Here is a 21852-nt window from a genome sequence, read left to right as displayed (position 1 = left end):
AGGGACTAGTCCGCTCCACTAAAAGGTAATGTTGTCCCCTTTCGTCCTATTCCCTAGTGTCGATTACACACAAGGTAGAACGACTACTCAGAGTCGTTCTATCAACAGACTGTGGTAGGAGATGGAGTCGGTCGACTCTAATTATCAATTACTTAAGCACTCTACACATATACTTAATTAGTAACCTGATTAACTCACTCTGTTACAATTACTAACTCTGATCGACTGTATAAATCACGAGTAAGAGGAAATTCGGATTAGCAGTTAGCACAAAATACTGAATAATAGTTAAGAGTACAGAAATTATAACAGCTTCACACAATATATAATATAACTCAAAATTATATTGAACTACACACTACAAATTGATCATTATACGGTGCTCTTGGCCCCTTCTTATAGGTGGCCTGAGAGTCTTTTCAAGAATTGTACAACTACCTTATTATGAAAGAACTCTTCGGTTACAACTTAACAAAATGTCCTAATATTTTTTATACTTGGCCTAATAATGTATTTCGACCATTACTTTTACCTTGTCTGATTCCACACGTGTCTGTTACAAACATATTACATTTGACTATGACTTCCACTACAACTATACTTCGACTATGGCTATACTTTTACTATGAGTAAACTATGACTAACTTGTCGACCCATGTACTTTGCTAGTCGACCAACCAACACATGGCATGCCCGTTGTCGTGAAGTTCTGCGCCTGTGTGTTACTTGGGCGGGAACGTGGGGGGATCTCGGACTAAGGAGTACGAAGGGATGGACAAGACTTGAGGTTTGCTTGTCGACGAAGACTACTTCTTGAGCAAGGGCTCATTCCTCCTTTGTGGAGCCGGTGGCTTTCGTTGACCATGACTCGTCGAGCTTCCAAGCTCCTCGCACGAGTGAACGGACGGGGACACAAGTAAAGATGAGCACACATTCACGAATGCTCCTACCCCTTTATGAGGAGGAGAGGTGCATGGGCATGCCCGAAACACAAGACAACCGAGCGCACAACAAGAAGGGGACGTGAACGCACAAGGGAAGAGACACCATGTCATGATATGGCAAGACTCGAACCCATGGCCTTATGTTACAATTGATATTATTTTCATTTAAGTTTTACTATAGAAAATTGATATTCTAGATTTCTTTGGAACATTCTAGAAACTTCAGGAGTACTCCTGAGAACACTATAAAAGGAGGCACAATGCATTATGTCGAACCAAATCGGTTCAACGGCAGTCTTAAGACTCCTAGCTACTATTGTATATTCTCTTAACATAATATATATCTTTTGTTATCATCATTCTCTCTCTCTCTCTCTCTCTCACTCTTTCCTTCTCTCGATAGTTCTACACCTCCCTTAGTACTAATCCTCATCTTTTAGTACTAATTCCTTCTCTGTCTTAGTACTGTTCCTCATAGTTTGAACCGATTTTCCGGTCTCCTTCCTTCTCTTCCTTCTCTTCTTACTTCTCGCTCCCTTCATACTAATCTCTTATTCCTCTTTTCTCTTATACTATGGCCACTGTTAGCGCTCAAGAATATTAATCCGTTTTCTCGGAGTTGCAATGCTTGAAAGAGAAGTTTCTCGCATTGGAACAAGAAAATCAACGACGGTTGGGGGAGATGCAACAAATCTCCTTAGAGAAGCAGCAGGCGCAACAACAACATGGGGAACTAGCGTTATGCATGCAATAGCTCGAAGCAATCATAGTAGAGATGCAACAATAAGGACCCAGTACGCAAGGGATTCATAAAGAACCCAAGATCGGCCTTCCCATGAAATTCGATGGAACGTGATCGCGATTTGGAGGATTCCTTAATCAAGTACGATTAGTCATTCAAATGCATCCGTCCCGATATCCTACCGATGCATCATGAGTGGGTTTAGTAGGCACGTTGTTAAGTGGCTCAGCTTTGGCATGGTTCACTCCGTTGTTAGAAAAGGAATCTCCTTTATTAAACAATTTTGAGGAGTTTTTAAGTCTGTTTAAAGCATGTTTTAGAGATACTGACAGCATAAGGATAACAATCAACAAAATCCGACGATTACGTCAAGGTGATCGTCCAGCCTTTGCATACGCTGTAGATTTCCGCCTACTCGCCTCCGATATCCCTTGGGATGACCAAGCACTAATGGAGCAATTTCGTTATGGTCTATGTAACGATGTCAAGGATTTACTCTTGAACTTCCTCGAAGAATCACAGTCATTGACAGAAGCAATCAGTCGCGCGGTAAGATGCGACAATCGTCTTTTCGAACGATGTTCGGAACATTAGTTCCAGATGCCAAGGGCAAGATCAGAGCCCACTTACGCCTCAGTGGTAGCAAAACCTTTTCCAAGTGAGTCCTATAATGCGTCTCCAGTGAATACTCCAACTCCGATGGAAATTGACACTACACGTTGTCGCGAACCATTACTGGAAGAAGAAAAGCAGCGACGCCGAGCAAATCGACTATGTCTTTATTGCGGTGGACCAGGGCATATTGCAGTGAACTGTCCCCATAGGCCAAGAAGACAGGTAAACCAAATAGTTGTTAGTTCTAATTGTACAGGAATATCTAATAGTCCTAATAGTACTAATAGCCCAAATCTATCGAACAAATTTGATGTCCTTAGTCAGTTAGAAGAAGAGTTAAACGACTAAGTCCAGCCAAAATAGGAATTGTTTGGTTGGACAACCCTAAATCTGTGCAGCCCATTAGTGGTTCCATTCCCTCTAAGCAAGTTAGCAATGTGTTCTTACCCCAAGTAATAGTTAGTACTAAAAGTACCTCTCTAGTACATGTCTCAACACTCCTAGATTCCGGAGCTAATTCTTGCTTCATGGATAGGAATTTTACCCAAGCTCATCAGATATCCCTAAGAAAACTCCCGTGTCCAGCCTCTATAGTAGTCATTGATGGTCGTCCCATTGCTTCCGGAAATATCATAGAAGAGTTAGAGCCCGTTAATATTGTCCTAGATAATTTAGTGTGTATAGTATCATTTAATGTAATTAGTATCCCAAAACATCCCATTGTTTTGGGATTACCATGGTTTGAATTACATAACCCAGACATAGATTGGAGAACAAGAGAAATCCGGTATCGACAAACCCGAGGATCTATTGATAAGATTGCAACCATTTCGCTACATTAGTTGCGTGAGGAAGGACGCAAGGAAGAAATGTTTCTCTTCGCAGTATCAGTAAAACCATCCAACACCACTAAAGAGGAGTCCACCCTTCCACTTCCAGAGAAGTATCGTCATTATGCCGATGTGTTTGATAAAGTACAAGCCAATACGATTCCTCACCATCGACTGTATGATTGCCCCATCGATTTACAACCGGGAGAAGAGCCAGCATGGGGACTGATCTACAATTTGTCACCAACCGAGCTAGAAGTCCTTCGAGCCTATATAGAGGAGAATTTGGCAAATGGTTTCATTCGATATTCGAAATGTCCAACCGACGCACCCATTTCTTCGTCAAGAAAAAAGATGCATCACTTTGTCTCATCGTAGATTACCGTGGCTTGAATAAGGTCACCATTAGGAATAGATATGCACTTCCCCTTATCTCAAGTCTTTTAGAACGGATCAATGGTGCAAGGTTCTTCACAGAGATCAACTTAAGCAGAGCATATAACCTCGTACAGATTCGACCAGGAGATGAATTGAAGACCGCGTTTTGCACCAGCTATGGGCACTTTAAGTATACGGTCATGCCATTCGGCCTCACGAATTCGCCAACAGTCTTTCAACACATGGCAAATGATATATTCCGAGATCCCTTGGATGTTTGTTTGATCATCTATTTGGATGATCTACTGGTTTATTCAAAGACCCAAGAAGAGCATGATTCTCATGTACTGTTAGTACTAAAACGACTTCGAGAACATGATCTTTATGCAAAGCTAGAAAAATGTAGTTTCGAGTGCAACCAGGTAGAATTTCTAGGCTATGTCATTTCCTCGGAAGGCATTTCCATGGATCCAACTAAGGTCAAAACGGTGGTAGAGTGGCAGTCTCCACCGCGTTCGTTGCGAGATGTGCAATGCTTTTTAGGCTTTGCCAATTTCTACTGCAAGTTTATACATGATTACTCAAAGCTTGTTCTCCCTCTCACACAGCTTACCAGGAAGGGACAATTGTTCGTTTGGTGTGAAGAAGCAGACATAGCTTTTGAGACTTTTAAGAAGGCATTTACATCAACTCCTATTCTAGCTCATGTTGATTTGGAAAAACCGTTCATCAAGGCGATGATGAAAAGCTACATCCTGTGGCTTTCCACTCATGCAAGTTTGACGCCGCTGAAATAAACTATGAAATTCATGATAAGGAGCTATTAGCAATAGTGGACTCTTTTACGCAATGGAGGCATTTTCTAGAGGGATCTTCTCATCAAGTCACCGTATTCAGTGATCACAAAAACCTTGCCTACTTTTAGAATGCTCGTGTGTTAAATCAACGTCAAGCTCGGTGGGCCCAATTCCTCACTCGTTTCGACTTCAAAATTACATATTGTTCGGGGAAGCAACTAGGGAAGGTAGATGCATTATCACGGCACTCGTATCTAGCACCGCGTCCTGGCAAGCTAGCTTTCGATAACCGCGTCCTGGTCTCTAAGGGATTCGATATGGATGATGCCTTGGCATTTTCTCTCTACAACATGTATCACAAGTCCAAAAAAAATCTTCAACAAATTGTCGCATATGGGGCCACCAGAATGATCGTTGTACTAAATCTAATGTTTTAGTACTACCAAAATGCCCAGCTGTATATGTGTCATGACAGTTTTGGACTACATGAAGGAGAGAAGAACCATTAGGAACATACAAGAGTTTCTTAAAGAATAGTAATCCATCATGACATTCCAATTGTTGATAGTCCATACTTGGTTGTTGCGACTGTGAACAAGATGCTCAAGAGGGATCAATTTGTGCTAGAATGGCTTGGGTGAAAGCATCTGTCTTCAAGTCCTTACGTATTGTTGAGAGACAAGCTCAACATTGGCCGGATCGGCTGAAGAAGCCGAGGACCGGATCGGTTGGGACCGATCGGTTAGGCCTAGTGCGTAAACCGGGAGGTCGTTAGGAAAGATATTCCGTGAGGAATATATTTGGGAGTTAGTGTAGGGGCTCTTGATGAGCATTGAAGTACTGTCAGTACTTCGGTCAGTCCTTCTAGGGATTGTATAAAAGTGTTCACTGAGCACGTCTTATGTACAGAGATTGAGTATTTTTGTGAAATATAGTTTTTTGTGTTTCTCTCTCTGTCTCTCCTGCGTATACCGTGTAAGCTCAAGCTCTCAATTAAAACTGTGTTTCCTTCCTCTGTTCTGTCTTCATACCTGCTTCCGCACGCTACTTTCTACATGGTATCAGAGCGCGAGGGTTGAGAACCTCTCTGTAGCCGACACAACTTGACGAAGAAGAACAAGAAGAACGATGGATAGAGGCATGGCGAGCTCGCTTCCAACAGAGAAGCTCGACAGAACCAACTACGCGTCTTGGTCCTACAAGATGCACCAGTACCTGCTCGGGCATGGCTACTGAAGTTATGTCGAAGGAGCTAATGACGTGGCACCCGAATCAACACACAGAGACTTCTCGTCGTGGGAGAAATCAGCGAGCATCGTACTATACTGCTTCACGTCGTGTGTGGGCGAACAACTATTGAGCTATGTTCGGGATGCAAAGACGCCGAAGGGTGCGTGGGAAAATCTGAAGAAGATTTTCGCCGCAAGCACCACAGCCAGGAAGCTTCAGCTCTGACAGGAGTTGAGCAACCTACGACAACGCGACTTGTCGGTGGCGGACTATACCTCGAAGATCAAGGATATCTGCGACTCCCTCGCCTCCATAGAGGTGAACATCGAGGAGAGCGAGATGGTCCAGATCTGTCTCAGAGGTTTGGCGTCGAAGTTCGGAGCGTTCCGAACGGCTGTGTGTACCCGGGAGAATACGCCGTCCTTTTTCGACTTACAGTCGATGCTCCTGGTAGAGGAGAACCACGCGGGTGCGTCGACAAGCACGCACACCGACAACAAGATGTTGTACACGGAGGGAGAAAGGCCCTGTGGTCGTGGCGGACAAGGCGAGTCGGTACGCAATGGAAGCGGCCGACGAGATCAAGGAAGAAGGCACCGATGTGATGCTGACAGCAACTCCGGACCCTCCGGAAACAGGGGGAGTCGAAGCGATGAGAACCGGCAAGGGAAGGCCATCGCGGAGTGCTGGTATTGTGGCAAGAAAGGCCACAGGGAAAGTGAGTGCTGGAAGAAGCGCGCCGATTTGGAGAGAACCGGTTCCGGAAACGGCTCCAAACATACCCACAAGGGAAATCGGCAGCGATCGCACTACGCCGAAGACTCCGGGAGAGCCGGAGAAGGGACTGCCTTCGTGACGAGACACGAAGCAAACTCAATGAAGCAGACCACGCCGAGATCGGACCAGGTGTGGTACGTAGACTCCGGCGCGTTAAACCACATGACGAGCCATAAGGAGTGGTTCTCGTTGTTATTCGCTTAGCCGGACAAGGCCTAACACAAGGTGTCACGGAGACACTTCACCAAAGGGTGATTACGGCATAGGATTAAGATTCAACGATTACACCGACTTACGTAGGTTTCACGATTAGATTGCTTTGGTTAATTACACGCGTAAGATATAACAGTAATTACAGAACGGAAATCAAGACAGAAGTATAAACATCAGAATCTCTATTAATTATCCGCTGTCATTACAATAGGGTCCGGGCCTTTAAATAGGTTTCCGGCCCGTAGTACAAAACGGTGCCTCTCGCACCTATTCGGGATCCGTCCGGATCTGGAACGGCATACCGTTTCCAGTCCGTCCGTCCACACTATGCTCATTTACAACCATATCTAATTAATTCCTTCACTCCGTATTTTGGACTCCTTGCCGGCCGGTAACACATGGCACGCCCGTGGGACAGTACCTTGTACGTCGAACCCTTCTCGGCCCCTTCATTGTTCACCCAAATTGTCCAAATTACTTTGTTCAAGAATTTCCGCTTGTTCTTCCGGTTGTGGTTGTTGCGGCTGTGCTTGCTGCTGCTGCTGTGGTTGCGGTTGGGACTGAGGTTGCTCCGGCTGCTCTGCTTGCTGCTGCTGCTCCGTTTGTTTCGCTGACTCCGGCTGCTCCGTTTGTCTCTCTGGCTCCGGCATCTCCGTTTGACTGCTTCCGGTCCGGTCTCCTTCCAGTAACGGTTCCTCATCACTGAGGTTGACCGTAACTGGTTCTCGTTCTTTCTCTCCCCGGATCCGGGACCTCTCGTAGCTTTCAAACTGGATCTGCGCCTCCAGCCTGTCGTCGTCCAGCTGAGCTACAAGTTGCCGGACTTGCTCTAGTTGGTCCTCTGCCAAGGCTTGAAAGTCTTCGGCAAGCTCATCCCTTATGCCGGTGAAGTCTTCGGAAGTCAGCATATAGCAATCATCTCCCTCCTTCCGCCGGTTCTCTACGTCGGCCCGGAGCAATTGGAGTTCCGCCGCGTTCGTGGCCCACTTGGTCCACCATTTGACGGAACCGTTGTCAATCAAGCTCTTGGTCTGGTTCAACCAGGCCCGCATTATATCTTGGATGCGACTTGCTCCCATTTGAGCTCTGCTTTCCACCACTTGTCGCTCCTCCTTCAACTGCTTGATGAGGTTTGCCGTATCCTCCGCCTGCTCTCTGTAGCGCGTCAGCTGCCCTTGATATGTCGTTTGCAGCCTCTGCAGTACCTCCGCCGCTCTTTCTTTTTCCGCCTGCTGTTGCCTGAGGAGCTCTGTTCGAACCTTCTCCGCCTCTTCCAACCGTCTTTTGTTTTCCGCTTGTTCCTTGGCGAATGCGGTTGCGGTCCGATCAACTGCTTGCCGGAGCTCATCCGTCCGTTCCTTGTGCTCCGTTTGCAACCGTTTATACTCCCGGTGCAATTGCTCAAATTCCTCCATTTTTTGTTTGAGCTTGCCGTTGAGCTGGCGATGGTTCCGGTCCTCCCGGTCCTTTACCTGCCGGAGTTCCTCTTTCAGGCGCTCTACTTCTGTTTCGGCGTTCCTCCGGAGCTTGTCCTTCTCTTGCAGCATTTTCTCCTTTTCCTCCTTGAGCCGGTCGTACGCTTGGTGGCCTTTCCGTAAGCTCTCCTCGGCCCGGCGTAGATTCTCAGCAGTCTTTTTGAGTTCTGCCTCCGCTGCCGTCTTCAATTCTCTTTCGCGGCTCCTCAGCGCTTCTTGGGCAGCAAGCTCATCCTTTAAATCCGCAAGCTCTTGGGCTTGTGCCGCATTTCTCTCCGGAACGGTTTCCGTTGCCGGGGTCTGATTGCTATGTACAGGTTGATCTGTCGCTTTATTCTGTACATTGCCCGGAGTCACCGGTGCTTGGACTTGTGTTGTCAAAGCCACTTGCGCCATTTTCCTTGTGACCCTGTCCAAGTCTTGTTCAAGGCTCCGGATTCTGGACCGGGCCGTCTCTAGATCTACGGTTGTGACGAGCAACCGTTCCTGGTGCGCTCTCTCTTCCGCCTCTATATACTCGACCACTCCGGCGATTTGCTCGCCTACCCACCGTAGCCACATGCTACTGGTGCCTTGTTGCTGTACTGGTCGGGTCGGCTCATTCCCTGTGGAATTGTCTGGCCTGAGTGCCTGCATATGCCGTTCTGGTTCTACTCCTTGGCCGCCGTGTGCTCTGGCTGGGCTCGCCGGCTGTTGAGTTCCGGTTCTCGCCGTCTCCGGAGCCGTTGGACTGACTTCTTCTATAGAAGTCGACAAGACCGGTTCCCTACGCACCGGTTCCGGTTCTTCCCTTGTGGTTTGCTCAGGTTGAGTTGGGGGCGTTTCTGCCTCTCGCGGGTACGACCGCTCCCCTCCTGTCTCGGCGGTCCTACTTCTTGACCGTCGTTGGAGGTGCTCTTCTGGCTCCTCCGTTTCCTCTTCCTGTGTCACGGCATGTTTCTGTGCCGTCAAGGGTTCCGGTTCCTTCTGTCCCGGTCTCCGTAAGGTTATCTTGACGGGTCGGACCGGTGACACCTCCTCCGGTTCTGGGGCCCGTTTCTTCCCTTTCGTCGCCTTCGACGCCAGCAGCTGCTGTCGTTTGGACGCCGGCTTCGAGGTGCTTCCTTCCGATACTCTTGGCCGCTTCTTTGGCTGGACGGTCTCGACCGGCGGCACGAGCAATGTTATCCATTGAGCTACGGCGTGTCACAGCTTCCGGCCCTCCTTGCCGTCCTTCCCTCGTACCATGTCGATTGCCATGCACAACCCGTCTGCAATCAACACCGGCCAGTCCACCTTGACCCCTTCATAGGTGGCTATGATCATCCCTGCCCGATTTTTTGGCATGACAGGGGGTCGGGGGTACACGTGACCGTACTCATGGAGCACTCGAGCTATCTCCCTGAATAGCGGATCTTCGCCGCCCTGCGTCCGATAGCCTTTGCCGGCAACAGAGTACTCACCGAAATATCGGGTGAGTTGCTCCGAGGTTGGGTTATCGATCTGAAAGATTCCTCCCTCCGGAAGGCCTGTTAGCGCGCGGATCGCTTCCTCGGTGATGACCTCTGTGGCGAGCTCCTTGATGACCCGGTCGGCTTCTCTGTGCGGCGGTGCCTCCATGATGGCCAAGAACCCCTCCAGTCCGTTTTGCCTGAACCATTTCCTGGCCGCTTCCGACAGCGTTTGTGGTTCCATGTCTGCTTCAAGGTCGAGGGAAGATGGCGAGGTAGAGTGGTGATGAGAGTGAGAGCGAGAGAGAGAGCGTTCTGAGCGCGGGGGTTCTCTGCGTGCAGGTTCGCGTTTGCTCAGCTTCCACTGTCTTGGTGCTTCTGTGCTTCTTGGCTCGCGAAATGAAAAGGTCTCCATGCGTTCTGCTTCTTCTTTGTGCGTTTTGGCGCCTTTTTCGAGCATGCACACGTCGTGTACCAATTTAGTATTAAGTAGCGTGGCGTCTCTTAAATGCCCACTACGTACCTTTTCGCGCCTCGCTTTCACACCCGTTCATACCTCGATTTTTAATGATTTTCTTTTTTTTTTTTTTTTTTTTTTTTTAAAAATTTTTAATGACGGTGTCGTGCCTTTCGGCTCCGGATCGTTTGCGTGAGTCGGGTGGGAACCACCGAGGTTTTGGACTAGGAGAAAGAAAAATACAAATAAGGCTAGTAAAGAATACGTATAAAGAGTTATAAGATAAGAATCTCGTGAATCCCACGAGTTTAGTATATTTAGTCAATATTTAGGTAAGAATATGTATTTAGATTGAAAGAAAGATATAAGAAACTTGTGAATCCCACAAGTATAGATTATATTATTTTCGTGAATCCCACGATTATATTAATCGGTTGGTGTTTTCGGAAATATATCCAATTTCCAAATATTTCACACACAATTACATTGTGCTTCCCATCCTTATGTAGTGATGAGGAAGTCTTAGTAATCCATGCTTTTTCTCTAACTATAGACCCCATGCTTTTCCTATAGATAGACTATATGCTTTATCTAAAGTGATCATGCTTTTTCTAACTTGTGCGTTTTTTATCATGCACGCTAGATGTGTATGTGTAGCTTTTTCTTTTGTTATGCGTTTTTCTAATGTTTATCCTAGCGTGAATTTACCTTTCTATGTGGGACATCTATGCTTTAACACTAATGAAATGCTAGTGTAATGGTAAGACATTACGTTATTAACATGGAGGTGCAAGGTTCGAATCTTGCCCTATGCATGTTCCATTTATTTTGCTATTTTCTTCTATTTCTTCATTTTTTATTGAATCTAATACTATATACATTTTTCACGTAGTGTACAAAATACACTACGACACTCGCCCCCTCCAAACCCGCACATCCTCCGGTATGTGCCGAAGTTGTTGGTGTTTGTTAGTCTCCTCCGTCCGGTCTCTACCCGATTGGTTTCGTTGCCGGCTCGTAGTACCCTCGACTTCTCTTGTTATGTTGACTTTGTCTCTCCATTTGGAGCACATCCATTCTTTCCACCCGAACCATTGTCGACATCCGATCCACCATAGTCTTCGTTCGCTTTTTGCATGGCCCGCTTGGTCCTTGTCATCCGCGGTAGTATCTTTTCTTGCCCTCTTTCTTTTCTTCATCAATCTCGACTTCTTTTCGGATTTTCGGTTTAGTCGGATTAGCTTACTTCCGATTCGGTCTCGTCGGATCGTCTTTCGTTTAGTTCGGCTTCCTTTCCGATTTGTATTCGGTCGATCCGGACTCGGTTGATCGGTTTTTACCGATTCAGTGCTCTTTCGGGTCGGTTTCTTTTCTTTTCTTTTCGTCCGGATTTGCTTTCTTTTCTTCGTTTTCACCTGCCTTGTCCGGTTCGACTTTCGGCACTTCTTTCCGTTGTTCGCTACGTAGGTCCTCCGATATGTGCTCGTTGTTCGGTCCTCGTGTGGTTGTAATGCATGCTTCTTTTTTCGCTGTAGCGCGTGCTTCTTTATTCGCAATAACACGCGTTTCTTTATTCGCCGTAGAGCGTGCTCTGTATTACGCGCTTCTCCCGTCGTAGACCCGACCTCCGCATTGTCGCACTTTCTTTTAGATTGGAATTTCGGATGGATCATTTTCCATCCGAACCGACTTCCGACTTTACCTTCCTCGCCGCCATCTCCCGTCTCTCCGGTCTCACGTTGGTTCTCGGACACAACCGCCGAAGTCTCTAGATATTGTTGGCATGAATCCTCGGTATTACCTTCTTTCGTAGTTTCACCCTTAGCATTCTTCTCGGCTATCTCTTCATCGTATTCGTCGGCTTCAACATTCGTTTTCTCTCCGCCACCTTCCGTCTCTTCGGTCTCACGTTGCCTTTCGATCGCAACCGCCGGAGTCTCTGGAATCAGTGGTGGGGAAGTCTCGATATGGCAATCCGCCATTGATTCGTCCATAGCCACCTCCGATTCGATTTCGTCTTTTGTGGCTACCTCCTTAATCACATCCGCTTCACACTCTTTATCTGCATCAATTATGCAAACATCTATTATGCTTACCCCTTTTTGACCCGATGTCTCGGGCACTTGTATCCCGAAATTTCCTTCTACACTTGAATTATCGGCCTTATCCTTCGCCATCGTTCTTTCACAAGACGAGTGGGTGTCTTGTTCCACTCTTTCTCCCATGGTACCATCATGTTGTATTTCGGCCTTCATATTGGCTTCATCGTTTTTCCTCAATCGACCATCCTTCATGGGCCATGTCGTTGTTGACGAGATTCTCAGCTTCCTTTCATCATGTCTTCGGCATACCCTTTCGACTTTGGCCCAATCCTCGGTAAGACCGTTCGCACCGTCATCATCTTCGAGTTCTTCGAGTTCGATCCCGATGTCCATCCTTTCTTTCCGATCGATCGATCTTACGAACATTAAGACTTTATCTTCTCCCACCAATCTTCGTTCCCGCTCCGAGAGTCGAGCAAAACGATGCTCGAACTCTAGGAATGCTTGTGTTGCACTTCGGTGGGTCTTCTCCGATGCCACCCATTTGTCAAACTTGCGTCGATCTCGTCCCTTCGATCTCTCATAGTCATATGCCTCTCGTAAAGCTTCTTCAAAGGACCCCCATGTTGGATTTTGTTGCCGTATCTTGTAGATTCTTTCTTGTAACTCATCCGTGGCTACCCGACTGAAGGATATCACTTGCAATCCTTCCGGTATCCCACATCGCATCATCTCCCCTTTGTAGTCACGTAGATAGCGTGACACATCGTTTCCATTGAATTGTCCGTTTCGTTGTACGAGCCGTTGTACTACTGTCGTGATCTCCGACATCTCGCGTTGTTCTTGTAGCATTCTCTCGAACATCATCATCATCATGTTCATCGCCTCTTGTTGATTCTCCATCTCCTTGCCACCCGCCTTCGCGTCGGGCTCACCAACTGTGTCGTGCCTTTCGGCGCCAGATCGTTGCGTGAGTCGGGTGGGAACCGCGGGGGTTTTGGACTAGGAAGAGGAGAGTTTTAAGGCTAATAAGAATATAAATATGTTGTAAGAAAGAGTTATAGCAAACTCGTGAATTCCACGAGTGTATTGTATTAGATTAATCAATATGAATATAAGAATATAAACTTCGGTTGAAAGAGAATGATATAGAATTCTCGTGAATCCCACGAGTATAGTTTATATTATTTTCGTGAATCCCACGATTATATTAATCGGTTGGTGTTTTCGGAAATATATCCAATTTCCAAATATTTCACACACAATTACATTGTGCTTCCCATCCTTATGTAGTGATGAGGAAGTCTTAGTAATCCATGCTTTTTCTCTAACTATAGACCCCATGCTTTTCCTATAGATAGACTATATGCTTTATCTAAAGTGATCATGCTTTTTCTAACTTGTGCGTTTTTTATCATGCACGCTAGATGTGTATGTGTAGCTTTTTCTTTTGTTATGCGTTTTTCTAATGTTTATCCTAGCGTGAATTTACCTTTCTATGTGGGACATCTATGCTTTAACACTAATGAAATGCTAGTGTAATGGTAAGACATTACGTTATTAACATGGAGGTGCAAGGTTCGAATCTTGCCCTATGCATGTTCCATTTATTTTGCTATTTTCTTCTATTTCTTCATTTTTTATTGAATCTAATACTATATACATTTTTCACGTAGTGTACAAAATACACTACGACAACGGTGTGTGACCTTACACATCCGTAGGTCCCTTCGGACCCTGACCGTTTTCCTTACGGGTTGCCGTGTCTTCCTTCGTCTCTACTACGGGTTCCCCGTCGTCTTTTTCTTCCGGATCGATCCGTACCGATCCCGGACAGGTTCCTGGTGTAGTGCCGGTGAGCTGCATAAACGGGTTCTTTGGCATCGGTCCTTTATAGCGCTTTAGTCGAAATCCATTCACCCACTTGCCTAGTACTTCCCCGGCAAGTGTCCCTATCTGATAGGACCCGTTGTATTCCCGTGTCAGCCAATACGGGCCTGTCCATCTGAACCGGAGTTTACCCGGCATCTTGCCCATCCTCGTTTGGAATACTAGCACCGGCTTTCCGATTTCGAACATCCTCTCATTACCTTTCCGGTGACGGTCAACGAACGCTTTCCGTCGTCGTTGCTCCAGTTCCATGTGTAGGATGCTGGCCAGCCGTTGCTCCTCCAGTTCGCATAGTGCTGCTAGCCGTATTTCCTCCAACTTCTTTTCATTCAGCCGTTCCCGTAGTTGGATCCGTAAGCTTGGTACCTGAAACTCGACCGGCATGACCGCTTCTAAGCCGAATGCTAACCGGAACGGCGTTGTCCGGATACTCGTTTTGTATGCCGTTCTGTACGCCCATAGCGCACTATGGAGCTTTGTGTCCCAGTCCGTCCGGTTTTCATTGACAATTTTGCGGAGAATGTTCTGCAGCGTTTTGTTGGTGGACTCTGCTAACCCGTTCGCCTGTGGGTAATACGGTGTGCTTCTTTTATGGACCACGGCATAGAACGTTGTTAAGCTTTCCACTACCTGGCCGAGGAAGTGGCCTCCTTGGTCGCTGATTAATTCAATCGGACATCCATATCGGCACCAAATGTTTTCGTACAGGAATTTTGCTGTGGATGACGCGGTGTTGTCTCTCAGGGCCTTAGCTTCCACCCATTTAGTGCAATAATCCGTTGCCACGATGACATAACGATTACCCGTTCTCATTGCCGGTGGCTTGAACGGTCCGACAAAATCCAACCCCCACTTCTGGAATGGCTCTAGTGGAAGTACCGGTTGGTGTGGCATCCGTGCTTGCTCCGTAGGCTGGCCCATTCGTTGGCATAGGTCACATTCCTTAGCATACTTGACGGCATCTTTTAGCGTCGTGGGCCACCATAAGCCGCTCTGCCATACCTTTCTTGTCGTCGCTTCCCCGGCATAGTGTCCTCCGGCAACCCCACAGTGTGCTTCCCGTAAGATTACTTCTTTCTCGTCACTACGGACTGCCCGTCTCCATATTCCATCTGCTCCTTTGTGGTAGAGAGTGTCCCGTAACAGACAGAAATTGCGGCTCTGCACCGCCAGTCGTTTCCTCTCGTCCCGGTTCATTTCCTCCGGTGGCAGGCCCGTGCTTAGGAACTGGTGCATGTTTGTCAGCCATTTATCTTCTGATGCCACCGTGTCGTCCGCTGCCGTGTCCGGGGTGATACGGAATAACTCCGCGTCCGGGAATTCATCCGCTACTCCGTCGCCTGGTTCTCCGGACTCTAATCGGCTCAGGTAGTCTGCTACGGCATGCTGGATACCGGGCTGGTGGAAAATCTCGAATTCGAACTCCTGCAACAGTAAGGTCCAACGGGCCAACTTACCGGTCAGGGACGCCTTGGAAACTAAGTAGAGGAGCGCCGAGTGATCCACATGGAAGGAGAACTTCCTTCCCAATAGGTAGTGACGAAACTTTGTTACACTGTAGATCATGCCCAGGGCCTCCCGTTCCGTCGTTGAATAGTTCTTCTCCGCTTGGGATAGTTTCCGGCTGGCGTAATATACCGGCCGGTACCATTTAGGCTCCGTAAGTTGCATTAAGGCGCTGCCAATAGCGATGTCGGACGCGTCCACGAACACGTGAAATTCCTTGCTCCAATCCGGAGGCTGCACGACGGGTGCTTGCGATAAAAGTACCTTCAGGGCATTGTATGCCTTATCCTCCGTATCCGTCCATTGGAACGGTGTCCGATGTACCGCGGTGTGTAATGGTGTCGCCAAGTCCGCCAAGTGACGGAGCATCCGGCTGTGCCACCGGATTTGTCCTACGAATCGGCTTAGTGCTTTGGCCGTTTTCGGCGCCGGTGCCCCTAGTATGGCGTTTACTTTGTCCGGGTCGACCGCAATGCCCTCCTTACTTACAATGTGTCCCAGCAATATTCCACTTGAAACCCCAAAGATGCATTTTGCTGGGTTTAAGCTTAGCCGGTATAACCTACACTTTTCAAGGCATAACCGTAGGTGCTGCAAATGGTCTTTTCCCCGGCTATAAACTGCAAAATCATCCAGGAAAACTTGCATGAAGGCAGGAATGTATTCGCCGAAGATCTCCATGATGATTCGCTGGAACGTTGCTGGTGCCGTTTTTAGGCCGAACATCATGACTTCGGCCACAAACACCCCCCATTCGGTGACGAACGCTGTCTTTTCCTGGTCGTCCGGGTGCATCCGGATTTGATTGTACCCGCTGAACCCGTCTAAAAAGCTATAAACTTCATGACCGGCGACGGCATCCAGTACTCCGTCCGTGAACGGAAGAGGGAATGCATCCGTAATTGTGGCGGCATTTAGTTTCCTGTAATCAACACACACACGGATTTTACCGTTCTTCTTGGGGACGACGACGATGGGGCTCAGCCACGTCGCTTTCTTTACCGGCCGGATGAAGCCCACTCTTAGGAGTTTGTCGATTTCCTCCTTCACTTTGGCGGCGTAGTTGGGGTTCATTCGGTAACGTCGTTGCGCCACTGGTTTCGCGTCCTTGCCTAGGTGGATCTGATGCTGATATAATTGAGGGTCCAGCCCTCGCATGTCTTCGTATGACCAGGCGAATACGTCGCGAAACTCCGTGAGAAGTTTGATCATCGTCGCTTTATCTTCCGGCTTCATTTCTTTGGCGATGTGTACCGGCTTTGATTCGTCCTTGCTTCCTAGGTTCACTTCGTCGAGCTGGGATGCTTTTACCCGTTGGGAAACGGCCATTTCCCGTTCCAACGCTTCCTGTGCTTGCCGTAATTCCCGAATCACATCTTTCTCTGGTTCAGCTTCGGTGTCGTCCCGCTGCGGCAAGTATGGGGCTACGGCTTCAGCTACGTCAATCTCGAAGAGTGGTACGATCTTCGGGTGTTCCTCCAAGTACTGGGCTTCTTCGTCGTCTGCCAACCCTTCAAGCATGTTCACACATTCCGCATACAGCGGTGTGCATTCCTTACCGTTGCTTGTCCGTGGTTGTGTCGGTACCCGGACCTTGGCTTTTCCGCGCCGGAAGGTAATCATATTTTTTCGCCAATTTTGCTTGATGTGTGCTGTTTTCAACCATGGTCTGCCCAGCAACAGAGGGTACGCGCCTTGCGCCTGTAGCTGCAGCACTACAGCCGAGATGTGAAATGTGTGACCTCCTATGGTGACTTCCAATTTCCGTATTAAGCCCGTCGGTCGTACCGAACTCGTATCCGCCATCCGTAGCCAGAACGGGCATGGCTCCCATTCATGTATTCCCAAGGCATCACACGTACGGAGGCTTATTACGTTCACCCCGGAACCTCCATCGATTACCGTGCCGGGAAGTTCGTGCCCTTTGACAATAGCTGTAATCGCCGGACTACTAGTGTCCACCACCGTCGGTCCCTCCTCCGGGTTCGAGAAGAGGACTGGTGCCGGTGGGGCTATGCCGTCTGTCATGCCCGTTTTTAGCCCTTCCGTAAATCGCGGCACGAGCTGCAAGAGTCTTCCTAACGGCAACGTGATCTGACATTCTTGCAGTGCTTGCCATGTCTCGTTTTCTGGGTGGCTACCGCCGGCACTCCCTATGCTATTTGCCTTTTGCCGTTCCGCGTCCGCGACGTTCTTTTCATTGGCTTCCTTCACCCATTCCGTCGCCTGTTTTCGTATGGCCTCTTGTGTTTCCCACTCTTTGGCCATGCCTTTCGACCGTGTGGTTACTTGCTGTAAATCCGCCACTTCCGGAACCACCATATTAACTGCTGGTCGTTTCTCGTAGCTCTTTACCGGGCACTGGTTACTGTAGTGGCCTTCCTGCCTGCAGTAGTAGCAGTACTCTTTGCGGGTATTGCTGGATTCAGCATTGCTGGTAGCCGGAGTTGGTCCCGTAGCAAGTGGTGCGTTCTGTGCCGGTTGGCTCCTTGGGACTCCATGTTCCGGGTCCCTAGGGTGACCACCTTTCTTGAAATTACGTTTCTTATTATTCTTATGTTTATTTCGGTAGTCCGGTCGTGGTGGATCGTAACATCGGCCGTAGTCCTCCTGGTGCCTTCGGTAACCAGGGGAATGGTCTCTGTCGTATTGCTCGTGTCGTCTGTTGGGCTCCCGATAACGGTCCGATCGCTCATACCGGTCGTAGTTATCACGCCGATTCCCGTACCGGCCATCATTCTCTTGCCTGTCTCCGTACCGGACATCCTGTGCCGGTCGGTACCGGTTCATTTTTTGCCAACGATCTTCATCTTCGTCTTGGCTGTTTCTTGGCTCGATCCGTCGGACGGGTGGTGCTTGTCGGTTTAACAGGTTATACTCGCACCGGTCCGTTGTATGACTCTTGGATTGACAAATCACACACTGAGTGCGCATGGTGCACTCTACTGCCGAGTGTCCGGCATTCAAGCAGATTGTGCATTGAATTGCCTGCCGGAACCGGAGATCTTCCTCGGTGGGTAACGCCCGTTGCAGTGTTCCCAGCGTAAGCCATGAGCTTGTCTTTTCCATTTCTCTGACCCGGTCAATGACCTGATCGATGGTGCATCCTCGAAAGTCGATCACCGTACACACCGTGCGTAACGGTTCCCGGAGTGCGTTTAAAAATATCGTCCGTAATTCCTCCTCCGGGGGTGCACGGGCAAGCTGGCTATGCATCCGTTGGAAACGGATGACGAATTGGGGAATGCTTTCCCCTGCCTCCTGCCGGATCGTATAAAACAGGCCCACCATTGTCGTCTGGTCGACCTCCTTGTGGAAAAAATGCAAGAATTTTGCTTTTAATTCTGCAAATGTTGTGATGGTCGCCGGGTCCTGCGACCGCCGCCATCGTGTCGCTGGTCCCTCCAACGTGACTCCGAATTCCGCTATCTTCGAGCGTTCTTCTTCCTCCGGTGTCATTCGCTGGGACGTGTGATTTGCTTCCCATGTCTGCTCGAAGTCATCCACATGCGCTTCCGCATCCGGATCATCGCGGTACTTTGAGTATTGGAACGGCATGTCGTCGTCCAGTATTAAGCCGCGGTTTAGTGGCGTTTGTTGATATTTTTCCGGTTCTTTCTCCGGTTCCACTTCCGGTTCTTTTGCCGGTCCTTTTTCCGGTTCTTTTTCCGGCTCTTCTTCCGGTACCTTTGCCGGCCCTTTCGTTGGTGTTGGTGGCTTTGCTTCTTCCACTTCCGGTGTTGGTGGGTTGACGGCTTCCGTTTGCGGTTCCGGATAGCCCTGGTTGAGCGGTTCCGGTTCTGGAGTCGGCACGGTATCCGACCCGTCGTCTTCCGGGCCGCCGGGGGTATCGTTGCTGCTCCGGTAGTTCGTGTGCACGCTTTATCCCCCTTCGGAATCCGATTCGTAGGCTGAAAAGGCTTCTGCCTCGTTTTCTCCGCTTGCCAGCGCCTCCAGGAGTCGTTCGGTTTCCCGGAGACTGCTTAGACTGCCTCCGTCGTCCTGGTCGCGAGTTTGCCGTAACCGGAGAGATTCCTCCGCGACTCTCCGGATCTCGTTGGAGAACGAACGATCCGAGCGAATTTCCTGCGCTGCTTGCTGGAAAGTCTCACGCCGTCTTTGCCGTTCGGCGAGGCGTCGAGCTCGGTCTGTAACCAAGTCGTGCGTTGGTCTAGTCATCCATTACCGTCGTTCGCTGCGAGAAAGCAGGAATCGTGGTCGCCAAAATTGTGTTATTCGCTTAGCCAGACAAGGCCTAACACAAGGTGTCACGGAGACACTTCACCAAAGGGTGATTACGGCATAGGATTAAGATTCAACGATTACACCGACTTACGTAGGTTTCACGATTAGATTGCTTTGGTTAATTACATGCATAAGATATAACAGTAATTACAGAACGGAAATCAAGACAGAAGTATAAACATCAGAATCTCTATTAATTATCCGTTGTCATTACAATAGGGTCCGGGCCTTTAAATAGGTTTCCGGCCCGTAGTACAAAACGGTGCCTCTCGCACCTATTCGGGATCCGTCCGGATCTGGAACGGCATACCGTTTCCAGTCCGTCCGTCCACACTATGCTCATTTACAACCATATCTAATTAATTCCTTCACTCCGTATTTTGGACTCCTTGCCGGCCGGTAACACGCGTACCTTGAAAAACTGATACAACCTGGAGTAGTCGCAACAGGAGACGACACTCCGCATCCGATCGCGAATGTCGGAGAATTTCCCCTTAGCCATGTCGGGCAGAAAGGGAAACTCATGGACGTGCTGCACGTTCCGACAATCACGAAGAACTTGGTCTCGGTCGGACAGATCCTCGACCAAGGGATGGAGGTTCGGTTTACACACCTCGGGTGCTTCATTGAGGAAGACGGTGTCGTGCCTTTCGGCTCCGGATCGTTGCGTGAGTCGGGTGGGAACCGCCGAGGTTTTGGACTAGGAGGAGGAAGAATTTGAGGCTAATCTAGTTATGAATATGAATAGATTATAAGAAAGAGATATAGAAACTTGTGAATCCCACAAGTATAATTGTTTTAGTTTATCTAAATCGTAGTAATAAATTGAAATAATTTAGAATAGATTAGAGTAGATTGAGAAAAGAGATCAAACCTTGTGAATCCCACAAGTATTACATTAATCAATATTTATGTAAGAATATGAATTTAGATTGAAAGAGATAGATTATCTTAAACTTCGTGAATCCCACGAGTATATTTTATTGATTGTTGGTGTTTTAGGAAATATATCCAATTTCCCAAATATTTTTCACACACCTATTACATTGTGCTCCCCATCCTTATGTAGTGATGGGAGAGACTAAGCATAGCTACATGCTTTTTTTTCTAATATGTTCATGCACACTAAATGTGCATGTGATGCTTTTCTAATCCTTGCTTTTATTTGCTAAATATAGTGCTCATGCACGCTAGATGTGCATGAGTCACTTTTTAGTCGCTTGCGTTTTTCTATAAAATATTCACGCACTCTAAAAATACATGATTTACCTTTTAATAAAGGTAGGCGCAAATAAAGCACTTATAGTTATTAAATCTATTTATAGAACACTAAAGATAAGGTAGCATAATGGTAAAGTTGAGGTTTGGCTACGTGGAGGTACAGGGTTCGAATCTTGCCCTATGCACGTGATAAATATTTTGATATTCTTATTTTATTTATTTATATGTAATTAAATCATTTATATTATTTTTACTTTTTCACGTAGTGTACGAAATACACTACGACACTCGCCCCCTCCGAACCCGCACATCCTCCGGTATGTGCCGAAGTTGCCGATGCTCGTTGTCTCCCCTTCATCCTCCGTTTGTCTCGCTATGTCAACTTTGTCTCTCCATTTTGAGTAGACCCATTCTTTCCACCCGAACCATTGTCGCCACCCGATCCACCATATTCTTTGTTCTCTCTCGTCATATTCTTGGCCCTTCTCATTCGTGGTAGTGTCTTTTACTGGCCTCTTTCTTGTCTTCATCAACTTTGACTTTTTTCCGGATCGCTCTCGTCCGATCAACTTTCGGTTTGATCGGCTTCCGATCGGATTCGTATTCGGCCGAATCGGAATCGGTTGTTCGGTTTTGATTGAGTCGGTCTCCTTCCGCCCCGGTTTCGATCTATCGGTTTCGGTTTCGGTTGGCTTTCTTTTCCTCGTTTTCACCAGCCTCGACCGGTCCAACCTCCGGTTGAGTCGAATTAGCTTCTTTCCAGATCGATCTCGTCCGATTGGCTTTCGGCTAGGTTGGCTTCCATCCATATTCGCGTTCGGCCAAGTCAGACTCGGTCGATCGGTTTTGACCGATTCGACCCCTTTTCGGGTCGGCTTTCTTTCGGGTCGTCTTTCGGCCGAATCCTCATTCGCCCGGTTCGGCTTTCGTTTGTGTCGTCTTTCGGCCGAATTCTCTTCCTTTCGGTTCGGCTTTCTTTCGGGTCGACTTTCGGTCGAATCCTCTTTTACCCGGTTAGGCTTTCTTTCGGATCGGAATCCCGTCCGGATCACCTTCCATC

The sequence above is a fragment of the Azolla caroliniana genome, unplaced genomic scaffold (assembly GCF_043228905.1).
Source record: "Azolla caroliniana isolate FFs.n. ecotype wild unplaced genomic scaffold, voAzoCaro1.0.p SCAF_4, whole genome shotgun sequence".
Lineage (NCBI taxonomy): Eukaryota > Viridiplantae > Streptophyta > Polypodiopsida > Salviniales > Salviniaceae > Azolla > Azolla caroliniana.
The sequence above is the reverse complement of the archived record's forward strand: the minus strand, read 5'-3'. Positions refer to the sequence as shown.